The 15,796-nt window shown below is 42.0% G+C and overlaps 1 pseudogene; it reads left to right on the top strand.

Annotated features, from left to right (window-relative positions):
* The first annotated feature begins 8,383 nt into the window (after positions 1–8,383).
* On the top strand, positions 8,384–10,058 carry LOC126085681 (low molecular weight phosphotyrosine protein phosphatase-like; annotated as a pseudogene).
* Positions 10,059–15,796: the final 5,738 nt, after the last annotated feature.

Raw genomic sequence — 15,796 nt, 5'->3', positions numbered from 1 at the left:
AGGGAGTTTCTTTGAGAGCGTGGCCTGATCCAACATACATGGATGTTTGGCAAGGTTCACTGACTTTCACTTGCTCTGGATTCTGCATCCAGCTTTTTATCATCTGACCTCCAGTTCTTGGGATTTGAGCAAACAGCCTGCTGTTTTACCTGCTGATCGTGAATTCATCAGCCTCCGCAGCCCATGAGCCAGCAGCCTGCCGTCTGACCTGCCAATCTTGGGTTCATCAGCCTCTGCAGGTGCGTGAGTCAGGAGGAGCCTCCAGCCTGATGCCTGACCCATGGAATTGAGAAATGCCAACCTCTACAACTACTTGATCCATTTCCTTCAGATAGATCCCTATATATATGTATATGTACATACGCTTCACTGGTTTTGCTTCTCTAGAGAGCCCAGCTTAGGACAGGCATTTAGATTGCAATTACAAATAATGCTGCAATGAACAACCTCACGCATATATATTTTCATAGTATTGAAGATGGCTCCTCAGGACAAATTCCTAGAAGTGCAATTGCTGGGTTAAAAATAAACACATGTGGTTTTGTTATATATTGCCAAATTCCACTTCACAAGGGCTGTACCAATTTGCATTTCCACTAGCAGTGAATTGGAGTTCCTGTTTCTCCAAAGCCTTAATAACACAAAACATAGTACAGAAGATTGGCTTGTAAATTGATCATGTATTAGACCCATACACTATCTATACATCCAACACCAATCTTTTCTGAGCACTTTATCCTTCAACATCAGTCTATGGGTCAACTGAATTAAAAGTGGACCCTAGCCAAAGCTGGGTCAGCTTCCCTATCCTGGCAACTCTGACACTGCATTGAGATTTGGGTCTGTCTCTGTTAGGAAATGATGTACAGTTGGGACCAGTTCAATCATACTTAGCCACGTGCCAACCAGAGTAAAGAAAACTGGTTTGCAGAAGCAGAGATGAGAATGACCTCAGTTACCGAGGTTTTCTCTTTCCTGTTCTGGGTCCCTGCAAGGCTTAGCTGAACTTCCAGTCCTTGAATTACAGTAGAGACTTGCTATAGGTTATTCTTTGCTGATAATATTACTATTACTTATTAGGCACTTGTAATAAAAAGAATCATAATTAAGAGAAATAGTTATAATGAGATATGCTACTTGATCATAAACCTGAATTATTTAGACTACAAGATGGTGCTGTTCTAAGAAAGACTCAAATAAACATGAAAGAAATATATTTCTCTCTGTGTCAGTCTGAGGTTAAGCCCTCTGGTGCTGATATGGCAGCTCTGTGGTGCTGGGGACTGTCTTAGGCTGGGTTCTCTACCAGTTGCTATCGACTTGATTCCGACTCATAGTGAACTTATAGGACAGAGTAGAACTGCCCCATATGGTTTCCAAGGAGCACCTGGTGGATTCAAACTGCTGACCTTTCTGTTAGCAGCTAAATCTCTTAACCACTATGCCAACAGGGTTTCCAGTCTGGGTTCTCTAAAGAAGCAAAACCAGTAGAGCATATAAATATCTATATAAAGGGGTTTATATCAAGGAAATGGCTCATTCAGTTGTAGAGGCTAGAACATCCCAAATCCTTAAGTCAGGCTGCAGGGTTCTCCTGATTCATGTAGCCTCGGGTGCTGGTGAATCCAAGATGAGCAGGTCAGACAGCAGGGTTCTTGCTCAGAGGCTGCAAAGACCAATGAATTCCAATATCAGCAGACAAGATGCCAGGTAAGCTACTAGCTCAAGTCCCAAGAACCAGAGGTCAGATGAACAGGAGCCAGGTGCAGGATCCAGAGTGAGCAAAAGCCTGTGAGCCCTGCCAGAGAGTCCACTTATATTCAATGCAGGCCACACCCCCAAGGAAACTCCCTTTCAACTGACTGGCTACCCACAGCAGATCCCATCATGGAGGTGATCACATAATATTAAATCTCATCATGGAAGTGATCGCATCAATACGACTGCCAAACTACATCATAACTGCCGAACCACTGAGAATCATGGCCTAGCCAAGTTGACACATAACCTTAATGATACAATCATAGGGACCCAGATTCCTTCTATCTTGTTTCTCTACCATCCTTAACTCACAGCTTCTCATTTAAGATGACTGCTCTCTTGCAATCTAAAGTGGCTGCTTTAGCCCTCACTATCAGTCTCTCAGCCAGTAGGAGGGGGGAAAAGAAGAAAGGGAGGCATGTCCATTTCTTTTAATAACCTCCAAATATGTGGCATGTACAGTTTTTCTCACAGCCCATGGGCTAGAACCAAGTCACATGGTGAAACCTAGCTGCAAAAAAGGCAGAGAAATATGGCTTTTGGCTGTCGCACCATGTGTTGAACTAAAATTCATGTAATTCTATTGCTACAGGAAGGGGAAACAACGCATGTAGGGGGCAACTAGCAGTCTCTGTCACAGTCCAACCTCTGACCACCCAAATATTCATGCCCACCCTTCTTCCTACATATAAAACACACTTGTCCCCCCCCCCCCCCCCAAGTGAAATGACTCATGATTCCACCACTGGGTGGATATATCTATCTATATATAAAAACTATATAAAGGGATTTATATCGAGGAAATGGCTCACGTAGTTATAGAGGCTAGAATGTCCCCAATCCATAGGTCATTCCCAAAACCATGGGAACAGTATTCAGTTCCCAGTCTAGGCTGTCTGAGTGGGCTGCAGTCCTCTGCATCAGGACTACCTGTGACTCTTCCATATTATCACCCTCTGAAAGGTACATCGTCTGTTCTCCCCACCTCCACTGCCAAAACACAATGATGAATTAGGAACAGGATAATAAATCCCTTTCAGAAAAGAAAAGGAGTGAAACAGCAATGAAGAAATTCCACTGGGCTGGAATTGCAGACCCCCTGCCCTGGCAGCAAAGTATGTTCTCAGTCAGAGCCTTACTCTACTGGAGAACCTCCTTGCTCAGAAGTCCTGTGGCCTTCAGCTTTGCCTCTGGGAGTTTCCTCCATCAATTATCCCCCCTGGCCACCTCTGAAGTGGTATTGGAGAACATACTCTCCTGTAGGTTCAGTGTTGGGGGTCCTGGGAGTTGCTTTAGAAGTTGAAGAATTACAGATTTTTGAAGTTCAGTCTTGTGGATTCTTAACCCATTTCTGGCATATTTCCTTCCATTCAGTTTCCTGGGTAATAATCACAACCATATGTCTTTTCTGGAAAAAGTTCTTAAGTCTGAGGTGTCTCTTCTTTTACTCACTGCCTGGTGTGTGTCACAAACCCCACGCTTGTAGTATTATGATGGATCCCTGAGGCCCTGTGAAGCAATGGGCTTGGGTTGGAAAGCAACTTTGCCTGGTAAAGAACACTTGAGAAAGGCGTTTTCAGAACCTCCTTAGCAGAAATGTGTTCCATCCCACTCTGCTTGCAGACTGGCTAACTCTTGCCCAAGTTTATCTCTCGCATAGGACTTAACTAAAGACAGCAAATAGTAGTCAACATACACAAAGATTCAGACTTTTTCAAACATGTCTAGAAATGTGAGCCTGATTGGAATAAGAACTGCCTTCCAAAATACTGCAGGGGACAATTTTACCTTTTTTTTTTTTTTTAAATAAACTAATGTGTTGGCATACCATAACAAAGGTCATCAGATTTCCAACTTGACACCAATGCCACATATTTTGGAAGTTTTTTGTTTAGCATCCCACTTCTGATACTAAACTTTGTTATTAGTTAGGATACATGTTCTGGGTGCTGTCACAAAGATTAAATATAACAGTAGCTTAAACAAGATGGCTGTTTATTTCTCTTTCATGAAAGTCTCATAAACATCTGGGGAAGAAATGGCAGCTCCATTGTATTGGGGACTCAACTTCTATCTTGTTCCTTTGCTATTCTCTACACATTGACTTCCATCTTGCGAGCTAAATTGACTGCTTCAGTCTTGCCACCACATTTATATCCTAGCCATGGGAAAGGGGAAAGGTCAAGGGAAACCATGTTTATTCCTTTTAAGGACGTGATCCCTTTACAAGTTTCCTACTGGCTTTTGCTCACATCTTATTGGCTAGAATCACATCACAGGGCTGTACCTCACTGAAAGAGCATTTGGGAAATGTTGTCTCTAATTGGATGCATCTGCACCCAGCTAAAATTTTGGGGTTCTATTTAAAAAAAAAAAAAATTTTTTTTTCTTATTTTTATTACTAAAGGAAAAAGGGAAGGATAGACAAAGACAATTGTAACTCTCTGCCACGCAGTATTCTTTATTTGTATTTGGGTATGGAGTACTTAGTTCAATGCATGACACAGTTGGTAAGCAAATTTTTTACTGTGGCTGCTGGCAGCCAGAGCAGCTGGGATGGGGAAGTCCTTGCTGCTATTCACCAGAGGGGTTGGGGGTTGTAGGAGCGTACTCCTGCGGTTACCGGTGAAAGCACCTGGCCTCCTCCTTGAGTTGCAGCCAGAAAACGTAGTCTGTCTTACCCCAGGGTGGGTCTGTGTCATACCTCTATCTTCGACTAGGAATTCCGTGGAAGTGCCTTTCCCGAGTACGGGGCTGTTGGCTTTATTACAAGATGGCCACACCATGTCATGCCATCTGGCCGGGAACCTCCACTCCGTATCTCTATTCCTTCACCGTTTTCTATCATCTCAGTGCTTCCAATCTAATACTTTATCCCTTTATTTAAGGTTCAGGGTTCCAGGATTGACCTCTGTACCTATTTCACAGGTCTTTGTTGCAGCGGATGGCTTAGTGCCTCTGACTAGTCCACCATCTTGGCTTCGCGCCTCGTCAGCGAATTTTGTTCCCCTGAAAGTTTGCTGATTTCTGCAAGAAAATCTTTGAGAGCACAGTGCCGGGAACATATATATTTGGCTCTGGAGATACGCACGCCAGGCCCAGGAAATAAAATGGGTAAAGAGAAATCCATTCACAGCAATTTGGCGGAACACTGAATAGTTCAAGGAGTCCCTAAACCCGAAAAAAACCGGCTGCCGTCCAGTCGGTTCCGACTCACAGCGACCCTATAGAACAGAGTAGAACTGCACCATAGAGTTTCCAAAGAGCGCCTGGTGGATTTGAACTGCCAACTTCTTGGTTAGGAGCCATAGCACTTAAGCACTATGCCACCAGAGTTTTTTTTTAAGGAGTCCCTAGTGGTGCAAATGGTTAACGTGCTCAGCAGCTAACTGAAAGGTTGGAGGTTTGAGTCCAGCCAGAGAAGTGCCTTGGAAGAAAGGCCTGATGATCTACTTTGGAAAAGTCAGCCATTGAAAACCCTATGGAGCAAAGTTTTACTCTGACACACATATGGGTTTGATGACATGAGTGGGAATCAACTCAGTAGCAAATGGTTTTTCAAGTGGTTCAAAATGGCTGATGGAAAGAGGAGGAAAGAGGAAGATATCAGAAATCAGCAGGAGTCAGAATAAGCAGAGCCTAAATTTATACACTATATTTTTACCAGGTCAACTTTGAATTTACCTCTTAGGGAATGAGAAGTCGCTGACAGAATTAAAGAAAGGGAGTGATGTAATACTTGTGTTTTAGAAAAATAATTTCTGAGGCAGTATGAAAGAAAGGGAGGAGCTCTGGTTGCACGGTGGTTAAAGTGCTCAGTTGCTAACCGAATGGTTGGTGATTTGAACCTGCCAGATACTCTGTGGGAGAAAGATGTGGCAGTCTGCTTCTGTAAAGATTGACAGCCTTGGAAACCCCAGTGGGGCAATTCTACTCTGTCCTAGAGGGTGGCTAAGAGTCGGAATTGACTTGAGGGTAACTTTTTTTTTTTTAATGGAGGAAAGATTGGTGCAGATAAGACTAGCAGGGAGACCAATTAAGGAGGCTTTTGAAACATCCTAGTAGTGCGTAATAAAAATCTGAACTAAAAGAGGAGCCAAGTTCAAATCTAAGCTCCACCACTTGGGAGTTACACAACCCTGGGCACGAGATTTGGCTTTTCTGTAACTCCGTATTATTATCTATGAAATGGAGATGTTGATAGTACTCACCTGACAGATCATTTTAATTAAGCTAATTAATATATGTAAACCAAATCAAAACCAAACCCACTGCCGTCGGGTCGATTCTGACTCATAGCAACCCTGTAGGACTGAGTACAACTGCCCCATATAGTTTCCAAGGAGCTCCTGGCTTGGTTAGCAGCTGTAGCACTAGCCACTACACCACCGGGGTTTCCAATATATGTAAAAAAAAAAATGTAAAGCACATATAAAAAATTTCTGGAAATGAATAAACTGTCTATAAAGCTAATTATAATTATTATTGGATCAAGTAGTTTTACTGACTTGTCCCTTGTGCTTCCCCCAAACACACGTTCTCACCTACTTCCTCCAAAGTGTGATACATGCCAAACCTTGAATCCCCACTCGGAAAAATTCTCAAGACTTCTCTGTAACCTCTTCAGACATGTCCACTTAATCCCATTGACTTCCTCATATTTCACCCTTTCTTTTTCTTCAATTATTGTATCTGCATACAACTAAGTTTAATAATACGTAGTATGTATTTTCATATCTCTTACTTGAGCTTATGGGTATGTATATATATAACACACATACACACACACACATAGGTGGCATAGTGGTTAAGTGTTACAGCTGCTAACCAAAAGGTCAGCAATTCAAATTCACGAGGTGCTCCTTGGAAACTCTGTGGGGCAGTTCTTTTCTGCCTATAGGGTCCTCATGAGTTGTAATCGACTCAACAGCAACGGGTTTGGTTTTTCATGTATGTATGTATATACCAAAGAGCCCTGGTGGTGCAGTGGTTAAGCCCTTGGCTGCTAACCAAAAAGTTCAGAGGTTTGAACTCACCAACTGCTCTTCAGAAGAAAGATGTGGCACTCTGCTTCCATAAAGGTTTACAGCCTTGGAAACCCTAGGGGGCAGTTCTACTCCATCCTAAAGGGTCTCTATGAGTTGCAATTGACACTATGATAATGGATTTTTTGGTATATGTATATATATATATCACAGATATAATGGATATATATGTATATATAATGAATAAATATGTTTATGTTTTATTTTTATAATTCTGTGTTTATTTTCCTGTTTTTTGTTTTTTATCAATTTTTCTGTGGGTGTCTCCTTTGTGAACTCTCATTTTCTTCCTAGAAGCCCACTGGCCTAGTATTCTTTCTACATTACAGCTTTCAAAGATATTTTAAAGAGAAGTTGGGAGAGTTCGTTGGGGTATGTTGGTTAAAGAAAACTGTGGACTTAAATAGGGTGGAGTCCTGAGGCCTAGAGAAAACACAAAGATGGACCACCTCTTTATTTAGTTTCACTGGGTAGAACCAAGGGGCCAGTATTGGAATCAGAGTCATAAGAGAACACCAGATAGAACCCAGGGTCAATCTGAAACAGGATCACCAATCTATGTGGGACTAGACTTAGAGATGAAGCCTGGTTACAATACCAGGAAACTGAGGGAAGGTGGTGGAGGAGTTTTGAGCATGTGGGACAAATGAAGGCTAGAGTAGCCCCTGACAGGATAGTATGGCTGAGACATCTAGTCTGGACTCAGACGGCCTGGGTTTGCAGCCTGGCTCCATTACTCAGCTGTAATTTATTTAACTTCAAGTAGACACGTTTAAACAAGAGGCTAGTCAATGGGGCCTGGTTTCTAGAGCTGCCTGGTATCCTGACAGCATTGCAGTCTATAAAACTCAGCTCAGGGGTGTTGGTTACTTTCCTGTCTCTTCTGCTTCCTCCTGTACTATCTGTTCAAAAGACATATTTGTGCAAATGTAATTTCTCATTTGTAAAATGAGAATAATAACATACCTTCCTCATAGGGCCGCGAGGTTTAAACTTGTCAATGCACATAAACTGCTTATCACAGCACTCAGTGGTGCACAGTAATTGTTAACGATTACTGTTACCATTATTGCAGTTGACTACAGCATCCGGTACCCATGTCTGCTGAGTATTTAAGGGTTTCAGGAACATTTAAAAGACAATAATTATGATTTAACATTTTACTATAATTATGGCTAGTTCTATGCAGTACGAAGCAAAAATAGGAGGCATAACCCTTGGGAAGGAGGATATAAAATTATTATTTTGTATAAAACAATATAATTGTATAACTAGAAAGCCTAAGAGAATTAATAAGTGTTCAGTAATAAACTGGGTAAGTTACTTAATCTCACTGAACTTTAGTTTTCTAATCTATAAATAGAATACTAATAATTAACTGACAGCTTTATTGTGAAAATTCAATGGGGAAATATGTGTAAAATACACACCATAGTGCCTGCCATATGGCAACTGCTCAATACTGTTAGATGCTACAATAATTTTATCACTTGTTATTTTTATTATGGCAGGACAATTTTTTTTTTTAATCAATAGTTTTGGATTGAATTGTGTTCCCCACAAAGATATGTTGAAGTTTTAACCCTTGGTACCTGTGGACATGACCTTGTTTGGAAGTAAGGTCTTTGAAGATGTTATCAGTTAACAAGAGGTTCCGCGGAAGTAGGGTCCTAATCCAGTCTGAGTAGTGTCCTGCACAAGACAAGTGACACAGGTAACGCACATGCGCTGCGGTCAGAGCAGGTTCTGGCCGGTGACTCTGACTCCTTTGTTTCTCCCAGTATGTGAGAAGATGGCAGAGCAGGTGCCCAAGTCTGTGCTGTTTGCGTGTCTGGGTAACACTTGTCAATCACCCACTGCAGAAGCAGTTTTCAAGAAAATGCGTAACTGATCAAATTTTTTTTAGGTAAGTGGAGGATAGACAATGCAGCAACATCCACATATGAAATAGGAAACCCTCCTGATTACCGAGGGCGAAACTGCATAGAGAAGCATGGCGTTTCTATGAGTCACATGCCGGTCTGGTTACCCGAGAAGACTTTGCCACATTTGATTATATACTGTGTATGCATGAAAGCAATCAGAGAGATTTGAATAGAGAAAGTAATCAAGTTAAAAATGGCAAAGCTAAAATCGAACCACTTGGAAGCTGTGATCCACAAAAACAGCTTATTATTGAAGATCGCTTTTATGGGAATGACTCTGACTTTAAGACTGTGCACCATCAACACTCAATACATGGAAGGTCAGCTCAATTGGACTGGACCAAAAGCAAAGAAGTTTCCAGGATAAAATGAATGCTTCAAAGGTCAGCGGAGCAAGGGCGGGGGTCTGGGGAACATGGTTTGAGGGGACTTCTAAGTCAATTGGCAAAATAATTCTATTATGAAAACACTCTGCATCCCACTTTGAAATGTGGCGTCTGGGGTCTTAAATGCTAACAAGCGGCCATCTAAGATGCAGCAATTGGTCTCAACCCACCTGGAGCAAAGGAAAATGAAGAACACCAAGGCCACACGACAACTAAGAGCCCAAGAGACAGAAAGGGCCACATGAACCAGAGACCTACATTATCCTGAGACCAGAAGAACTAGTTGGTGCCCGGCCACAATCGATGACTGCCCTGACAGGGAGCACAGCAGAGGACCCCTGAGGGAGCAGGAGATCAGTGAGATACAGACCCCAAATTCTCATAAAAAGACCAAACTTAATGGTCTGACTGAGACTAGAGGAATCCCGGTGGTCATGGTCCCCAAACCTTCCGTTGGCCCAGGACAGGAACCATCCCCGAAGACAACTCATCAGACATGAAAGAGACTGATCAGCGGGTGGGAGAGAGACGCTGATGAAGAGTGAGCTAATTATATCAGGTGGACACTTGAGATTGTGTTGGCAACTCTTGTCTGGAGGGGGGATGGGAGGATAGAGAGAGAGGGAAGCCGGCAAAATTGTCAAGAAAGGAGAGACTGAAAGGGCTGACTCAAGAGGGGGAGAGCAAGTGGGAGTAGGGAGTGAGATGTATGTAAACTTATATGTGACAGACTGATTGGATTTGTAAACGTTCACTTGAAGCTTAATAAAAGTTATAAAAAAAAAAAAAAAAAAGACTTCACCAAAAGAGTAAAAAGAGAATCTATAGACTGGGAAAAAATTTTTAGCTTTTACAAAAAAAAAAAAAAAAAGACTGTGCACCAGCAGTGTGTTAGGTGCTGCAAAGCATTTTTGGAGAAGGGGCATGTCTTAGTCATCTAGTGCTGCTGTAACAGAAATACCAGAAATGGCTTCAACAAAGGGGAATGTATTTCCTCACAGTAAAGTAGGCTTAAAGTCCAAATTCAGGGTGTCAGCTCTAGGGGAAGGCTTTCTCCCTCTGTTGGCTCTGGAGGTAGGTCCTTGTCCTCAATCTTCCCCTGGCCGAGGAGCTTCTCTGTGCAGGGACCCTGGGTCCAAAGGACACACTGTGCTCCTAGCACTGCTTTCTTGGTGGTGTGTGGTCCCCCCTCTCTGGTCGCTTCCCTTTCCTTTTTATCTCTTAAGAGATAAAAGGTGGTGCAGTCCACACCCCAGAGAAACTCCCGTTACATTGAGTCAGGAATTCGAACTTAGTAAGGGTGTTACAATCTCACCCTAATCCTCTTTAACGTAAAACTACAATCACAAAATGGAGGACGACCGCACAATACTGGGAATCATGGCCTAACCAAGTTGACACATATCTTGGGGGGACACAGCTCAATCCATGACAGCACACTAAAGCTGTACTCATTCATTGCTAAAGGCCAACCATGAAGAATGCCTTCACAGTGCTGCTGTACATTTTTCAATCAGTGGCCATGTTAAAGTGTACTAATGTTCCATAGCTCAAGGCTGCAACTATTTCTTCAGTGGACTCACTGTTTCTTACCTTAACAATAATTGTCGATGGAAATCAGTTGTGATTGGCAGAAGAATAAATAAATGTCTCTGATTCAGACAGTTTTTTAGTTGAACCTCCCACTTTGCCCTCATTACAAATTAAATAGTAGAACAACAAAATAGAAAACATTGTGTGTCTTTTGTAGCAGTCATTTTCCAGTGTTTGGCAGGTACTAATCTAAGTCCTGCCCTCACTCTGATATGCTTATTTATGATGTCAATAAATAATGAAATAAAACATCACTTTAAGGCCTAGGTCAACGTCTGAGCCCACTGAGACTTTGAAATAGTCCACTTTACCCCTCCGGTGAGTTGACTTGGATGAGTTAAGAAGGACCTGTGCCCTCTCCCTTACGTGTCCTGCCTCTCATCCTTTTACCCAAGGGCCACTTACTGAATAACAGCCCCAGCCATAGGAGCACACAGTCTAGATTAGACACGTTTTAATTTACACATACTCATAGTACACCCTTGCGTGCTGAAAGAATAGGAAAAGATTTATGAAATTAATCTTTAGCACCTCTGATACTTCTTAATTTTTTTCTTGTTTATTTCATAGTGAAGTCATAATTTTTGTCTTATTTCAAAAGGAAGTCATATTTGTACCTATTTGAGCCTCTTTGCCTCTGAAAATTTAATTGTATCAAAAGGACACTGTATGCAATTTAATCTTATGGGCAGTTTGATGAACATGTCTTTTTTAATATGTACTTATAACCCGAATGTCAAAGGTATATTGGCTTACATGGGAAAAATAATTTAAAAGTTAGAAGAGAGTCCTATTATGTGAAAGTCGTTAAATATTGGTATGTTAACCAGTTAATAAGTGTTCTTTTGTCAGTGTTTAATAAATTTATAGGAGAATACAGGTAATTTCTGTGTACTTTGAGATAACTGTAATCTCAAAATCATTTGAATACATATCAGAAACGATTGTTTTCAGAATAAACTGGAGAGTATAAAAATGTAACTGAGATAAAAAAAAAAAAAAAAAGACAAGGGGCTGGGAGACTCCAGAAAGGCTGTCCCTTGGAATCTTCAGATAGCACATAGCCCTGCTGATGCCCCAACTACTAATCTCCAGAGCTATGAGAGAGTTGATTTCAGTTCTTGTAAACCACCCATTTTTGGTACTTTGTATAGCAGTCCCAGGAAGTTAATATAAGTGCTTTTTTGTATATCATCGATAAACAGTTAAAACATGATAGAGGAAAAAAAAGTCTCATTATAGTAGAAAAAATAAAATAAATTCTTAAGAATAATATCGATAAAAAATACTAGATTTTATGAAGAAAACTCCTAAATCTACTCAGAAAAAGAATAACCTGAATGAGAAGGCTTGGGTTTAACAACATTCCAGTCAATTTCCAACTCAGTTTTTTGAGGGAAGAACTTTACCTAATAATTCTAAACCAATTTCTTTTGAATAACGAGTGGCAAATGAAATAACCTTTGGGTGGTGGTTAGTAAACTTTCTTTCCACAGGGCCAGGTCAAGAAGAACAAAAATGTTCACAAAACACATTTTCCTCCTTCAAAATCAAAGCAGTTTTTCTGATTCCATGAAAAAAAAAAATCTTACTTTTTCTACTCTATTAAAGTAAAAGAATGCCAGTGAAAAATTGCCCATCCCTCTTTATTCAGTACACTATTAATTCTGGGTGTATTTGAGAATTAGCAATCTTTAATCCCCTACATTTCTGACCTCAGGAAGGGACATTCACTACCATATCTTATTTCATATTTGGAAACACCTTGTGAGGTAAGTCTTATTTATTATCAGCTCTACTCTGTAAAGGGAAAAACTGAGACTTATGTGAGGAAAATTGATAAGGTCACAGAATAAGTCAATATCAAAGGGCAGAATTAGTTCAACCCACTTGACGTAACATTTCCTGAGAATCTTTAAACCAATTGCCTTCTGGCTTATGGTGACCGCATGTTTGTCAGAGTAGAACTGTGTTCCACAGGGTTTTCAGTGGTTAATTTTTTGGAAGCAGATCACCAGGCTTTTCTTCTGAGATACCTCTGGGTGGACTTGAACCCTGTCATTTCAGTTAGCAGCCAACTGGGTTAATTGTTTGTACCACCCAGGGACTCCTGGGATACTTTAATGAGTCAGATTTGGGGCCAGGTGCTGGGGATGCAGGGATAAGAACATTGAGGCCACATCCTTCTCCAGCCTGAACTCCTTCATGGCTGGGGGCTCCTCTCTGCTTCTGCTGGCCACGGCGGGCGAGCCACACTTAACCCAGAACAAGGGCTGGCACCTCTGAATTGCGAAGCTGCTGTAACTGCAGCTGTGCCTTAGGCATTGTGAAGGCCAGTCTCATCTACCAGCCTCTTGTCTTTGCCCCGCTGAGGCCAATCATTGTTGCCCTGGAGACTATTTCCCCCCTTGCAACTGATACTGTTTTTGAAAAGATTCCTGACTATGTTTCCTTATAATAAACTGGTTTCTGTTTCCTGAACTCTTTCTATCCTGGGGTGAGGGCAGGAATCACCTCAGGAAAAAAAAAAAGAAGAAGGATATGATGAGGGAAATGTTCTTTCAGAGAGGAAAGCAGGGGCAAGGCCTCCCCTTCTAGCTAAAGCCACTGTGAGCAGAAGAAAGGGGCCAGAGGTAGCAGAATAGATAGTTACTCATGTTCCCATCTTCTCTTTTTGGTTTGAGATGAGGTTACATGGTTTGGTTGAGGCAGAGGAAAATAGACTATGATCTCTTAAGCTACCCTTGATCCCTAAGAAGTATCCCCAGACCTGTAAGCTCCTATAAGTCCCATGGACTGGGGAGGACACAGAGGTGGTTGACTTTAGAACCAGGGGACTTATGAGTCCCAAGGGGATGAGGAGTGAGAGGACTTGGCAGCAGAGGCAGAGGTAGACCCTCTGGGAAAGCCCCCAGTGAGAGGTGTGGCATTGGCTCACAGACCCAGTTAACCAGGGTGCTGGCCAAGCCATAAATTACCCCGGCAGCAAATGTCACCCTCAGTGCAAGCAGGACAAGCAGCAACTAAGCGGACATGGGACCTTGCCCCATAGACCAGGGAGGCCTGGTAGGCCTGGCCCCACCCAAGGACTCTCACCCCACAGCCATCCTGAGGATATTGTAGGTCCTGCCCCGTTCTCTAAGAGCCAGGAAGAGAAGGAAGAAAGATTAAATTTAAGAGATAGTGTATCTTGCCTAAAGCCATTTACTTATGCAGGTAAAGTTTTTTTATCAACACTAATGGGAAGGTGGTGGAATCCCCGGTGGCGGAGTGGTTAAGAGCTACGGTTGCTAATTGAAAGGTTGGCAGTTCAGATCCACCAGCTGCTTTTTGGAAGCCCTACTCTGTGCTATAGGGTCGCTATGAGTTGGAATGGACTCCACAGCAACGGATTTGGTTTTTGGTTTCGGTAATGGAAAGTTGAGCTTTAAATGGACTAAATGTTTAAACTGAAGCAAGTCAGTACAAAGGGAAAGAAATGGAAATGGTGTAAACAAAACCAAATCCAGTGCCATGGAGTTGACTCTGACTCACACAGACCCTATACAGCAGAGTAGAGCTGCCCCATATGGTTTCCAAGGCCGCAGTCTTTACTGTAGCAGACATCTTTCTCCCTTGCAGCAGCTGGTGAGTATAAACTGCCGACCGTTAGGTTAGCAGCCAGGAGCCTAACAAATGACCCACCAGGGCTCCTTGGAAATAATGCAGAGACTAAATCTAGCTTTCCCCTGCTACCTGGGAGGTGCACAAGGTAGGTATGGGAGGGGGAGGTGTACTTTGTAAATGAACGATCACAGGAAAAATAAACTCCAAATTCTTTGCCCATTTGAGTTGTAGTATAAATAATTTTATGACCTTGTTGTCTCTGTTTCCTCTGTGTTGTATGAACTGAAAGACTGCGTTTAAGATTAGAAGCCCTTGGGAGCTGGGGTGCACAGATAGCCCATGGATTTCACAATACTTATTACTGTCCTGGAATCAGGTGGCTCGTAGTGGTTAAGTACTACGGCTACTAACCTAAAGGTCAGCAGTTCTATCCACCAGGCACTCTTTGGAAACTGTATGGGGCAGTTCTACTCTGTCCTATAGTGTTGCTATGAGTTGGAATCAACTAGAGGGCAACTTTTTTTTTTTTTTATCACTTATTTAAGAACCCCTAGTGGTGCAACAGTTAAGCGCTCAGCTGGTAACCAAAAGGTTAGTGGTTTGAACCCACCCAGCAGTTCCATGGGAGAAAGACCTGATGATCTGCTGCCATAAAGATTACAGCCTAGAAAACCCTATGCGGCAGTTCTACTCTGTCACATGGGGTCGCTATGAGTTGAAATCAACTTGATGGCACCTAACAACAACAATATCACTGTCTTAGGTCCCTGGATAGCACAAATGGTTTGTACTCGGCTGCTAACCAAAAGTTCAGTGATTCAAATCCATCCATCAGTGCCAAGGAAGGAAGGCCTAGTGATCTGCTTTCATAAAGATTACAGCCAAGAAAACCCTATGGAGCTCAGTTTTACTCTGTAACTCATAGGGTCACCATGAGTCGGGATTGACTCGACAGCAACAGGTTTGGTTTTTTGGTTTTATTACTGTCTTTAGAGAAATTAATTACAGCAAAAATAATAGCAGTTACCACCAAACAAACAAAAACAAAAGCCCCACTGCTGTCGAATTGATTCACACTCATAGCGACCGTATAGGACAGAGTAGAACTGCTCCAAAAGGGTTTCCAAGGAGCACCTAGTGGATTCGAACTGCTGACCTTTTGGTCAGCAGCCACAGCTCTTCACTGCTGTACCACCAGGGCTCTTGACAGTTACCACAGGGGTTATTATAAGCTTCATTTGTATATTCAATTTCATACAAACTGGGGTGGGGAAAATGTTCAAGAGGAAAAATATGCTACCTCCATATGATATCAATTGTTCATAGCTTTTCTGATCAGTCTACAAAAATATATCTGTGTTGTCCTCTATCAGTATTTACCTAAAATTAAATTAATGGTTCAGAGACTGTGCTCTTCTCTGTTCAGGGAAATAATCCTTTGTGTTTTTACAATAATTTAGAATTTACCATTTTTATCTGA

Source organism: Elephas maximus, chromosome 11 (assembly GCF_024166365.1).
Source record: "Elephas maximus indicus isolate mEleMax1 chromosome 11, mEleMax1 primary haplotype, whole genome shotgun sequence".
NCBI lineage: Eukaryota > Metazoa > Chordata > Mammalia > Proboscidea > Elephantidae > Elephas > Elephas maximus.
This window is presented reverse-complemented; position numbering and strand designations above follow the sequence as displayed.